General features: G+C 55.4%; 1 protein-coding gene across 5 annotated transcripts in view; it reads right to left on the bottom strand.

The window, feature by feature from the left end:
- Window positions 1-13,675, bottom strand: part of TET3 (tet methylcytosine dioxygenase 3) — a 189,078-nt gene that overhangs the window by 21,176 nt on the left and 154,227 nt on the right. The window lies entirely within an intron of this gene.

The following is a 13,675-nucleotide window of genomic DNA, read 5'->3' as shown; positions in this document are numbered from 1 at the left end:
CTACACCACTGTACCGCCCACTACACCACTGTACCGCCCACTACACCACTGTGCCGCCCACTACACCACTGTGCCGCCCACCTACACCACTGTGCCGCCCACTACACCACTGTGCCTCCCACTACACCACTGTGCCGCCCACTACACCACTGTGCCGCCCACTACACCACTGTGCCGCCCACTACACCACTGTGCCGCCCACTACACCACTGTGCCTCCCACTACACCACTGTGCCGCCCACCTACACCACTGTGCCACCCACTACACCACTGTGCTACCCACTACACCACTGTGCTACCCACTACACCACTGTGCCGCCCACTACACCACTGTGCTAGTCAGTTGTGTCTTCCCATCCCACCCATAATCATAGAGAAGGCTCCATGTCCTGTGGGTCACAGCAACCAACTCACTATCTGACTGTTCAGATTGTTCTCAATGGATGAGACCCAAGATGTCTGCCATTTACATGTCACTTCCTGTGCGTTTATATAAACAGCGTTTGGTTGGTGAAGATCTTCAGAATGACCACACATTGGCAGGCGGTGTAAAGAGTGGGGAGGTGGAGGTTTTCCCCACTTACATAGAAATGAAGGTCCATCATTTCTATCAGATGTGTATTTTATATGATGGAGACAGAAGATCAACCAAAATCCAGAGAAATCACACAATACAAATGTTATAAATGGAGTAAAAGAAGTATTTGCTCCCCGACCAACCAACAATACCCCTCCCCCCACAGACTGGCTCCAGTAGGGGCTCATGTGGTACACAGATCAGTCCTGTCAATGTAAGAAGGTTCTCCTAACGACAACTCGTTATGTGTATAGAAGACGCTTGTCCACAGAATCCCTTCCCTCCAATCCTCACCATCATGGGGAAGAGCAAAGATCTGTCAGAGGAGGTCGGGGAGAAGATTGGAGACCTGCACAAGGCTGGAATGGGCTACAAGACGATATATAGAAAGAAATCTGCCCTACTGGGTTATCAAAAGTAAATACAGCAGCTGTGCACTAAAACCGAAATACCAATCGAAATGTATGTCCTAAAATTACCGCGTGAAAAACGCCGCACATGACAGCAAAGCACGGAAGTGAACAGAAAATCCAATCAAAATATTATTCAATCCTGAGGGTGGGACAGATCGATCCTGAGGGCGGGACAGATCGATCCTGAGGGCGGGACAGATCTATCCTGAGGGCGGGACAGATCTATCCTGAGGACGGGACAGATCTATCCTGAGGGCGGGACAGATCTATCCTGAGGGCGGGACAGATCTATCCTGAGGACGGGACAGATCTATCCTGAGGGCGGGACAGATCTATCCTGAGGACGGGACAGATCTATCCTGAGGACGGGACAGATCTATCCTGAGGGCGGGACAGATCTATCCTGAGGACGGGACAGATCGATCCTGAGGGCGGGACAGATCTATCCTGAGGACGGGACAGATCTATCCTGAGGACGGGACAGATCTATCCTGAGGGCGGGACAGATCGATCCTGAGGGCGGGACAGATCTATCCTGAGGACGGGACAGATCGATCCTGAGGGCGGGACAGATCTATCCTGAGGACGGGACAGATCTATCCTGAGGACGGGAGAGATCTATCCTGAGGACGGGACAGATCTATCCTGAGGGCGGGACAGATCGATCCTGAGGGCGGGACAGATCTATCCTGAGGACGGGACAGATCTATCCTGAGGGCGGGACAGATCTATCCTGAGGACGGGACAGATCTATCCTGAGGGCGGGACAGATCGATCCTGAGGGCGGGACAGATCTATCCTGAGGGCGGGACAGATCTATCCTGAGGGCGGGACAGATCGATCCTGAGGGCGGGACAGATCTATCCGGAGGGCGGGACAGATCTATCCTGAGGGTGGGACAGATCGATCCTGAGGGCGGGACAGATCTATCTGGAGGGCGGGACAGATCTATCCTGAGGGCGGGACAGATCTATCCTGAGGGCGGGACAGATCTATCCTGAGGGCGGGACAGATCGATCCTGAGGGCGGGACAGATCTATCCTGAGGACGGGACAGATCTATCCTGAGGACGGGACAGATCTATCCTGAGGACGGGACAGATCTATCCTGAGGGCGGGACAGATCGATCCTGAGGGCGGGACAGATCTATCCTGAGGACGGGACAGATCTATCCTGAGGGCGGGACAGATCTATCCTGAGGACGGGACAGATCTATCCTGAGGGCGGGACAGATCGATCCTGAGGGCGGGACAGATCTATCCTGAGGGCGGGACAGATCTATCCTGAGGGCGGGACAGATCGATCCTGAGGGCGGGACAGATCTATCCGGAGGGCGGGACAGATCTATCCTGAGGGTGGGACAGATCGATCCTGAGGGCGGGACAGATCTATCTGGAGGGCGGGACAGATCTATCCTGAGGGCGGGACAGATCTATCCTGAGGGCGGGACAGATCTATCCTGAGGGCGGGACAGATCGATCCTGAGGGCGGGACAGATCTATCCGGAGGGCGGGACAGATCTATCCTGAGGGTGGGACAGATCGATCCTGAGGGCGGGACAGATCTATCTGGAGGGCGGGACAGATCTATCCTGAGGGCGGGACAGATCTATCCTGAGGGCGGGACAGATCTATCCTGAGGGCGGGACAGATCTATCCTGAGGGCGGGACAGATCGATCCTGAGGGCGGGACAGATCTATCCTGAGGACGGGACAGATCTATCCTGAGGACGGGACAGATCTATCCTGAGGGCGGGACAGATCTATCCTGAGGGCGGGACAGATCGATCCTGAGGGCGGGACTGATCGATCCTGAGGGCGGGACAGATCGATCCTGAGGGCGGGACAGATCTATCCTGAGGGCGGGACAGATCGATCCTGAGGGCGGGACAGATCGATCCTGAGGGCGGGACAGATCTATCCTGAGGACGGGACAGATCTATCCTGAGGACGGGACAGATCTATCCTGAGGGCGGGACAGATCTATCCTGAGGGCGGGACAGATCGATCCTGAGGGCGGGACAGATCTATCCTGAGGGCGGAACAGATCGATCCCTATGGCGGAACAGATCGGTCCTGAGGGCGGGACAGATCGATCCTGAGGGTGGGGCAGATCGATCCTGTGGGCGGGGCAGATCGATCCTGAGGGCGGGACAGATCGATCCTGAGGGCGGAACAGATCGGTCCTGAGGGCGGGACAGATCGATCCTGAGGGCGGGACAGATCGATCCTGAGGGCGGGGCAGATCAATCCTGAGGGCGGGGCAGATCGGTCCTGAGGGCGGGGCAGATCGATCCTGAGGGCGGGACAGATCGGTCCTGAGGGCGGGACAGATCTATCCTGAGGGCGGGACAGATCTATCCTGAGGGCGGGACAGATCTATCCTGAGGGCGGGACAGATCTATCCTGAGGGCGGGACAGATCGATCCTGAGGGCGGGACAGATCGATCCTGAGGGCGGGACAGATCTATCCTGAGGACGGGACAGATCGATCCCTATGGCGGAACAGATCGGTCCTGAGGGCGGGACAGATCGATCCTGAGGGCGGGACAGATCGATCCTGTGGGCGGGGCAGATCGATCCTGAGGGCGGGACAGATCGATCCTGAGGGCGGAACAGATCGGTCCTGAGGGCGGGACAGATCGATCCTGAGGGCGGGACAGATCGATCCTGAGGGCGGGGCAGATCAATTCCTGAGGGCGGGGCAGATCGGTCCTGAGGGCGGGGCAGATCGATCCTGAGGGCGGGACAGATCGGTCCTGAGGGCGGGACAGATCTATCCTGAGGGCGGGACAGATCTATCCTGAGGGCGGGACAGATCTATCCTGAGGGCGGGACAGATCTATCCTGAGGGCGGGACAGATCGATCCTGAGGGCGGGACAGATCTATCCTGAGGACGGGACAGATCTATCCTGAGGGCGGGACAGATCTATCCTGAGGGCGGGACAGATCTATCCCGAGGGCGGGACAGATCGATCCCGAGGGCGGGACAGATCGATCCCGAGGGCGGGACAGATCGATCCCGAGGGCGGGACAGATCGATCCCGAGGGCGGGACAGATCTATCCCGAGGACGGGACAGATCTATCCCGAGGACGGGACAGATCTATCCCGAGGACGGGACAGATCTATCCCGAGGACGGGACAGATCTATCCCGAGGACGGGACAGATCTATCCCGAGGGCGGGACAGATCGATCCCGAGGGCGGGACAGATCTATCCTGAGGACGGGACAGATCTATCCTGAGGACGGGACAGATCTATCCTGAGGGCGGGACAGATCTATCCTGAGGACGGGACAGATCTATCCTGAGGGCGGGACAGATCTATCCTGAGGGCGGGACAGATCTATCCTGAGGACGGGACAGATCTATCCTGAGGGCGGGACAGATCTATCCTGAGGGCGGGACAGATCTATCCTGAGGGCGGGACAGATCTATCCTGAGGGCGGGACAGATCGATCCTGAGGGCGGGACAGATCTATCCTGAGGGCGGGACAGATCTATCCTGAGGGCGGGACAGATCTATCCTGAGGGCGGGACAGATCTATCCTGAGGGCGGGACAGATCGATCCTGAGGGCGGGACAGATCTATCCGGAGGGCGGGACAGATCTATCCTGAGGGCGGGACAGATCGATCCTGAGGGCGGGACAGATCTATCTGGAGGGCGGGACAGATCTATCCTGAGGGCGGGACAGATCTATCCTGAGGGCGGGACAGATCTATCCTGAGGGCGGGACAGATCGATCCTGAGGGCGGGACAGATCTATCCTGAGGACGGGACAGATCTATCCTGAGGACGGGACAGATCTATCCTGAGGGCGGGACAGATCGATCCTGAGGGCGGGACAGATCGATCCTGAGGGCGGGACAGATCGATCCTGAGGGCGGGGCAGATCAATTCCTGAGGGCGGGGCAGATCGGTCCTGAGGGCGGGGCAGATCGATCCTGAGGGCGGGACAGATCGGTCCTGAGGGCGGGACAGATCTATCCTGAGGGCGGGACAGATCTATCCTGAGGGCGGGACAGATCGATCCTGAGGGCGGGACAGATCTATCCTGAGGGCGGGACAGATCGATCCTGAGGGCGGGACAGATCTATCCTGAGGACGGGACAGATCTATCCTGAGGACGGGACAGATCTATCCTGAGGGCGGGACAGATCTATCCTGAGGGCGGGACAGATCTATCCTGAGGGCGGGACAGATCGATCCCGAGGGCGGGACAGATCGATCCCGAGGGCGGGACAGATCGATCCCGAGGGCGGGACAGATCGATCCCGAGGGTGGGACAGATCTATCCCGAGGACGGGACAGATCTATCCTGAGGACAGGACAGATCTATCCTGAGGACAGGACAGATCTATCCTGAGGGCGGGGCAGATCGATCCTGAGGGCGGGACAGATCGATCCCGAGGGTGGGACAGATCTATCCTGAGGACGGGACAGATCTATCCTGAGGACAGGACAGATCTATCCTGAGGACGGGACAGATCTATCCTGAGGACGGGACAGATCTATCCTGAGGGCGGGACAGATCTATCATGAGGGCGGAACAGATCGATCCCTATGGCGGAACAGATCGGTCCTGAGGGCGGGACAGATCGATCCTGAGGGCGGGACAGATCGATCCTGTGGGCGGGGCAGATCGATCCTGAGGGCGGGACAGATCGGTCCTGAGGGCGGGACAGATCGATCCTGAGGGCGGGACAGATCGATCCTGAGGGCGGGGCAGATCAATCCTGAGGGCGGGGCAGATCGGTCCTGAGGGCGGGGCAGATCGATCCTGAGGGCGGGACAGATCGGTCCTGAGGGCGGGACAGATCGATCCTGAGGGTGGGACAGATCGATCCTGAGGGCGGGACAGATCTATCCTGAGGACGGGACAGATCTATCCTGAGGACGGGACAGATCTATCCTGAGGGCGGGACAGATCTATCCTGAGGGCGGGACAGATCTATCCTGAGGGCGGGACAGATCGATCCCGAGGGCGGGACAGATCGATCCCGAGGGCGGGACAGATCGATCCCGAGGGCGGGACAGATCGATCCCGAGGGTGGGACAGATCTATCCCGAGGACGGGACAGATCTATCCTGAGGACAGGACAGATCTATCCTGAGGACAGGACAGATCTATCCTGAGGGCGGGGCAGATCGATCCTGAGGGCGGGACAGATCGATCCCGAGGGTGGGACAGATCTATCCTGAGGACGGGACAGATCTATCCTGAGGACAGGACAGATCTATCCTGAGGACGGGACAGATCTATCCTGAGGACGGGACAGATCTATCCTGAGGGCGGGACAGATCTATCATGAGGGCGGAACAGATCGATCCCTATGGCGGAACAGATCGGTCCTGAGGGCGGGACAGATCGATCCTGAGGGCGGGACAGATCGATCCTGTGGGCGGGGCAGATCGATCCTGAGGGCGGGACAGATCGGTCCTGAGGGCGGGACAGATCGATCCTGAGGGCGGGACAGATCGATCCTGAGGGCGGGGCAGATCAATCCTGAGGGCGGGGCAGATCGGTCCTGAGGGCGGGGCAGATCGATCCTGAGGGCGGGACAGATCGGTCCTGAGGGCGGGACAGATCGATCCTGAGGGTGGGACAGATCGATCCTGAGGGCGGGACAGATCGATCCTGAGGGCGGGGCAGATCAATCCTGAGGGCGGGGCAGATCGGTCCTGAGGGCGGGGCAGATCGATCCTGAGGGCGGGGCAGATCGATCCTGAGGGCGGGACAGATCGGTCCTGAGGGCGGGACAGATCGATCCTGTGGGCGGGGCAGATCGATCCTGAGGGCGGAACAGATCGGTCCTGAGGGCGGGACAGATTGATCCTGAGGGCGGGACAGATCGATCCTGTGGGCGGGGCAGATCGATCCTGAGGGCGGAACAGATCGGTCCTGAGGGCGGGACAGATCGATCCTGAGGGCGGGACAGATCGATCCTGTGGGCGGGGCAGATCGATCCTGAGGGCGGGACAGATCGGTCCTGAGGGCGGGACAGATCGATCCTGTGGGCGGGGCAGATCGATCCTGAGGGCGGGACAGATCGATCCTGAGGGCGGAACAGATCGGTCCTGAGGGCGGGACAGATCGATCCTGAGGGCGGGGCAGATCGATCCTGAGGGCGCAGCGCTCAGACATTCACCGCTAGGACTCCTTCACCATAAATCAGATGGCGGCTTTCCACATCACCAGCAATCTTCCTTACTCAGGAAAATCATTCGGCGCTTATTGGGATCTCTGATCCTCAGATGGAAATCCGGAAATGTTCTACACTATATACTCTGAACTGCAGTATATATACTATACAGACTACACTATATACTCTGAACTGCAGTATATATACTATACAGTCTACACTATATACTCTGAACTGCAGTATATATACTATACAGTCTACACTATATACTCTGAACTGCAGTATATATACTATACAGGCTACACTATATACTCTGAACTGCAGTATATATACTATACAGACTACACTATATACTCTGAACTGCAGTATATATACTATACAGTCTACACTATATACTCTGAACTGCAGTATATATACTATACAGTCTACACTATATACTCTGAACTGCAGTATATATACTATACAGGCTACACTATATACTCTGAACTGCAGTATATATACTATACAGACTACACTATATACTCTGAACTGCAGTATATATACTATACAGACTACACTATATACTCTGAACTGCAGTATATATACTATACAGGCTACACTATATACTCTGAACTGCAGTATATATACTATACAGACTACAATATATACTCTGCTGAAACATTGAGCCTTAGGTGTTGGTGGTGGCAGAACACGGAAACCCCTCACAGTCACTCTTGATGGGCGCAGGAATGGTCACTGCTGTTAAATATTATTTCCCAAATTGTAATGACCTCGCGGTGTTCCCTACGGTGACAAGATGATCGGATCACCGTCTCGGATGAATCCTCAGAGTTAAAATGGGTAAAAAACAGGGAGACTCCTCACAGTGTAATGTGGTCTCCACCGGTTTATTTTAGAGTCACTGCACTACATAGAAACAAAAAATGCTGCCTGTAAATCTCTCCACTATAGTCAGAGCTTTCCTTCAAACAATCAGAAATTCAAAAAATAAAAAAAAGCAACTTTGCAGCAGTGTGTGCATCGTCCCTACGAACGTTTCGTTATATGTAACGTCATCAGGGAGAAGATTGGAAACCTGCACAGGGTTGGAGACCGTCAGCAAGAAGCTTGGTGAGAGGAGACGAGTGTTGGAGCGAATGGAAGAAATACAAAATAACCATCAATTGTCCTCAGTCTGGAGCTCCATGGAAGATTTCTCCTCATGGGGTGAGGATGGTCATGAGAAAAGTGAGGGATCCGCCCAGAACTACACAGGGAGGAGCTTGTGAAGGATCTCAAGGACGTTGGGACCAAACCAACCATTGGTGACACAATACACCACCATGGATTGAAATCCTGCAGCCCCCGCAAGGTCCTCCTCCTCAGGAAGACACATGTAGAGGTCCCCCTCCTCAGGAAGACACATGTACAGGTCCCCCTCCTCAGAAAGACACATGTACAGGTCCCCCTCCTCGGGAAGACACATGTACAGGTCCTCCTCCTCAGGAAGACACATGTACAGGTCCTCCTCCTCAGGAAGACACATGTACAGGCCCTCCTCCTCAGGAAGACACATGTACAGGTCCTCCTCCTCAGGAAGACACATGTACAGGTCCTCCTCCTCAGGAAGACACATGTACAGGTCCTCCTCCTCAGGAAGACACATGGACAGGTCCCCTCCTCAGGAAGACACATGTACAGGTCCCCCTCCTCAGGAAGACACATGTACAGGTCCTCCTCCTCAGGAAGACACATGGACAGGTCCCCTCCTCAGGAAGACACATGTACAGGTCCCCCTCCTCAGGAAGACACATGTACAGGTCCCCCTCCTCAGGAAGACACATGTACAGGTCCCCCTCCTCAGGAAGACACGTGTACAGGTCCCCCTCCTCGGGAAGACACGTGTACAGGTCCTCCTCCTCGGGAAAACACATGTACAGGTCCTCCTCCTCGGGAAGACACATGTACAGGTCCTCCTCCTCGGGAAGACACATGTACAGGTCCTCCTCCTCGGGAAGACACATGTACAGGTCCTCCTCCTCGGGAAGACACATGTACAGGTCCTCCTCCTCGGGAAGACACATGTACAGGTCCTCCTCCTCGGGAAGACACATGTACAGGTCCTCCTCCTCGGGAAGACACATGTACAGGTCCTCCTCCTTGGGAAGACACATGGACAGGTCCTCCTCCTCAGGAAGACACATGTACAGGTCTCCCTCCTCAGGAAGACACATGTACAGGTCCTCCTCCTCGGGAAGACACATGTACAGGTCTTCCTCCTCGGGAAGACACATGGACAGGTCCTCCTCCTCGGGAAGACACATGGACAGGTCCTCCTCCTCAGGAAGACACATGTACAGGTCCTCCTCCTCGGGAAGACACATGTACAGGTCCTCCTCCTCGGGAAGACACATGTACAGGTCCTCCTCCTCGGGAAGACACATGTACAGGTCCTCCTCCTCGGGAAGACACATGTACAGGTCCTCCTCCTCGGGAAGACACATGTACAGGTCTCCCTCCTCAGGAAGACACATGTACAGGTCCTCCTCCTCGGGAAGACACATGTACAGGTCCTCCTCCTCGGGAAGACACATGGACAGGTCCTCCTCCTCAGGAAGACACATGTACAGGTCCTCCTCCTCAGGAAGACACATGTACAGGTCCTCCTCCTCGGGAAGACACATGTACAGGTCCTCCTCCTCGGGAAGACACATGTACAGGTCCTCCTCCTTGGGAAGACACATGTACAGGTCCTCCTCCTTGGGAAGACACATGGACAGGTCCTCCTCCTCGGGAAGACACATGTACAGGTCCTCCTCCTCGGGAAGACACATGTACAGGTCCTCCTCCTTGGGAAGACACATGGACAGGTCCTCCTCCTCGGGAAGACACATGTACAGGTCCTCCTCCTTGGGAAGACACATGGACAGGTCCTCCTCCTCGGGAAGACACATGTACAGGTCCTCCTCCTTGGGAAGACACATGGACAGGTCCTCCTCCTCAGGAAGACACATGTACAGGTCCCCCTCCTCAGGAAGACACATGTACAGGAACGTCTGAAGTTTGCCAATGAACATCTAAATGATTCATAGAAGGATTGGGGAGAAGGTTCTGTGGTCAGATGAGACCAAAATTCAGTTCTTTGGCATAACCGTAACTCGCCGTGTTTGGAGGAAGAAAAATGCTGACTTTGACCCTAAGAACACCATCCCTACAGTCACACACGGAGGGGGGAACATGAACACCATCCCTACAGCCACACACGGAGGTGGGAACATGAACACCATCCCTACAGTCACACACGGAGGTGGGAACATGAACACCATCCCTACAGTCACACACGGAGGTGGGAACATGAACACCATCCCTACAGTCACACACAGAGGAGGGAACATGAACACCATCCCTACAATCACACACAGAGGAGGGAACATGAACACCATCCCTACAGTCACACACGGAGGGGGGAACATGAACACCATCCCTACAGTCACACACGGAGGTGGGAACATGATGCTTTGGGGCTGTTTCTCTGATAAAGGTCCAGGCCGACTTTGCCCCATTGAGGGGCCAATGGACGGGGCCATGTATTGTAAGATCTTGGAGGAGAACCTTCTTCCCTCATCCAGAACACTGTAGATGGGTCATGGATGGGTCTTCCAGCATGACGATGACCCAAAACATACCACCAAGGCAACAAAGGAGTGACTGAAGAAGAAGCACATGAAGGTCATGGAGTGGCCCAGCCAGTCTCCAGACCTTAATCTTATAGAAAATGTATGGAGGAGCTGAAACTTCGAGTTGCCAAAAAACCTTCAGGATTTAGAGAAGATCTGTAGAGAAGAGAGGAGAAAATCCCTCCTGAGATGTGGAAACCTCATCACCACCTACAAGAAACGTCTGACCTCTGTGATCACCAACAAGGGTTTCTCCACCAACTACTAAGGGGATCAAATACTTATTTTACTCACTGAACTCCATTTATAACATTTGTATCGTGTGTCATTTCTCTGTATTTTTGGTTGATTTTCTGTCTCCATCATATAAAATACAATTATAGACCCTTCATTTCTATGTAAGTGGGTAAAACTTACACCATCTGCAGGAGAGACGATCGTTATTTCCCCTCCCCCTCTGTATTTTACAATAAATCTCCATCTGCATGAAGGTGCCACATCACACATATCCTCCTACATGGGCCCTCTGAGGGTCCTAAACAATCACCCCACCCCAGAAAACCAGGATCTTCCCACCGACTCTCCACAATCACCCCACCCCAGAAAACCAGGATCTTCCCACCGACTCTCCACTATCACCCCACCCCAGAAAACCAGGATCTTCCCACCGACTCTCCACTATCACCCCACCCCAGAAAACCAGGATCTTCCCCCCGACTCTCCACTATCACCCCACCCCAGAAAACCAGGATCTTCTCACCGACTCTCCACAATCACCCCACCCCAGAAAACCAGGATCTTCCCACCGACTCTCCACTATCACCCCACCCCAGAAAACCAGGATCTTCCCACCGACTCTCCACTATCACCCCACCCCAGAAAACCAGGATCTTCTCACCGACTCTCCACTATCACCCCACCCCAGAAAACCAGGATCTTCCCACCGACTCTCCACTATCACCCCACCCCAGAAAACCAGGATCTTCCCACCGACTCTCCACTATCACCCCACCCCAGAAAACCAGGATCTTCCCCCCGACTCTCCACTATCACCCCACCCCAGAAAACCAGGATCTTCTCACCGACTCTCCACTATCACCCCACCCCAGAAAACCAGGATCTTCCCACCGACTCTCCACTATCACCCCACCCCAGAAAACCAGGATCTTCCCACCGACTCTCCACTATCACCCCACCCCAGAAAACCAGGATCTTCTCACCGACTCTCCACTATCACCCCACCCCAGAAAACCAGGATCTTCCCACCGACTCTCCACTATCACCCCACCCCAGAAAACCAGGATCTTCCCACCGACTCTCCACTATCACCCCACCCCAGAAAACCAGGATCTTCCCACCGACTCTCCACTATCACCCCACCCCAGAAAACCAGGATCTTCCCACCGACTCTCCACTATCACCCCACCCCAGAAAACCAGGATCTTCCCACCCACTCTCCACTATCACCCCACCCCAGAAAACCAGGATCTTCCCACCGACTCTCCACTATCACCCCACCCCAGAAAACCAGGATCTTCCCACCGACTCTCCACTATCACCCCACCCCAGAAAACCAGGATCTTCCCACCGACTCTCCACTATCACCCCACCCCAGAAAACCAGGATCTTCCCACCGACTCTCCACTATCACCCCACCCCAGAAAACCAGGATCTTCCCACCGACTCTCCACTATCACCCCACCCCAGAAAACCAGGATCTTCCCACCGACTCTCCACTATCACCCCACCCCAGAAAACCAGGATCTTCCCACCGACTCTCCACTATCACCCCACCCCAGAAAACCAGGATCTTCCCACCGACTCTCCACTATCACCCCACCCCAGAAAACCAGGATCTTCCCACCGACTCTCCACTATCACCCCACCCCAGAAAACCAGGATCTTCCCACCGACTCTCCACAATCACCCCACCCCAGAAAACCAGGATCTTCCCACCGACTCTCCACTATCACCCCACCCCAGAAAACCAGGATCTTCCCACCGACTCTCCACTATCACCCCACCCCAGAAAACCAGGATCTTCCCACCGACTCTCCACTATCACCCCACCCCAGAAAACCAGGATCTTCCCACCGACTCTCCACTATCACCCCACCCCAGAAAACCAGGATCTTCCCACCGACTCTCCACTATCACCCCACCCCAGAAAACCAGGATCTTCCCACCGACTCTCCACTATCACCCCACCCCAGAAAACCAGGATCTTCCCACCGACTCTCCACTATCACCCCACCCCAGAAAACCAGGATCTTCCCACCGACTCTCCACTATCACCCCACCCCAGAAAACCAGGATCTTCCCACCGACTCTCCACTATCACCCCACCCCAGAAAACCAGGATCTTCCCACCGACTCTCCACTATCACCCCACCCCAGAAAACCAGGATCTTCCCACCGACTCTCCACTATCACCCCACCCCAGAAAACCAGGATCTTCCCACCGACTCTCCACTATCACCCCACCCCAGAAAACCAGGATCTTCCCACCGACTCTCCACTATCACCCCACCCCAGAAAACCAGGATCTTCCCACCGACTCTCCACTATCACCCCACCCCAGAAAACCAGGATCTTCCCACCGACTCTCCACTATCACCCCACCCCAGAAAACCAGGATCTTCCCACCGACTCTCCACTATCACCCCACCCCAGAAAACCAGGATCTTCCCACCGACTCTCCACTATCACCCCACCCCAGAAAACCAGGATCTTCCCACCGACTCTCCACTATCACCCCACCCCAGAAAACCAGGATCTTCCCACCGACTCTCCACTATCACCCCACCCCAGAAAACCAGGATCTTCCCACCGACTCTCCACTATCACCCCACCCCAGAAAACCAGGATCTTCCCACCGACTCT

The sequence above is a fragment of the Lithobates pipiens genome, unplaced genomic scaffold (assembly GCF_037356315.1).
Source record: "Lithobates pipiens isolate NorthernLeopardFrog02 unplaced genomic scaffold, aLitPip1_a1.2 Scaffold_86, whole genome shotgun sequence".
Classification (NCBI taxonomy): domain Eukaryota; kingdom Metazoa; phylum Chordata; class Amphibia; order Anura; family Ranidae; genus Lithobates; species Lithobates pipiens.
This window is presented reverse-complemented; position numbering and strand designations above follow the sequence as displayed.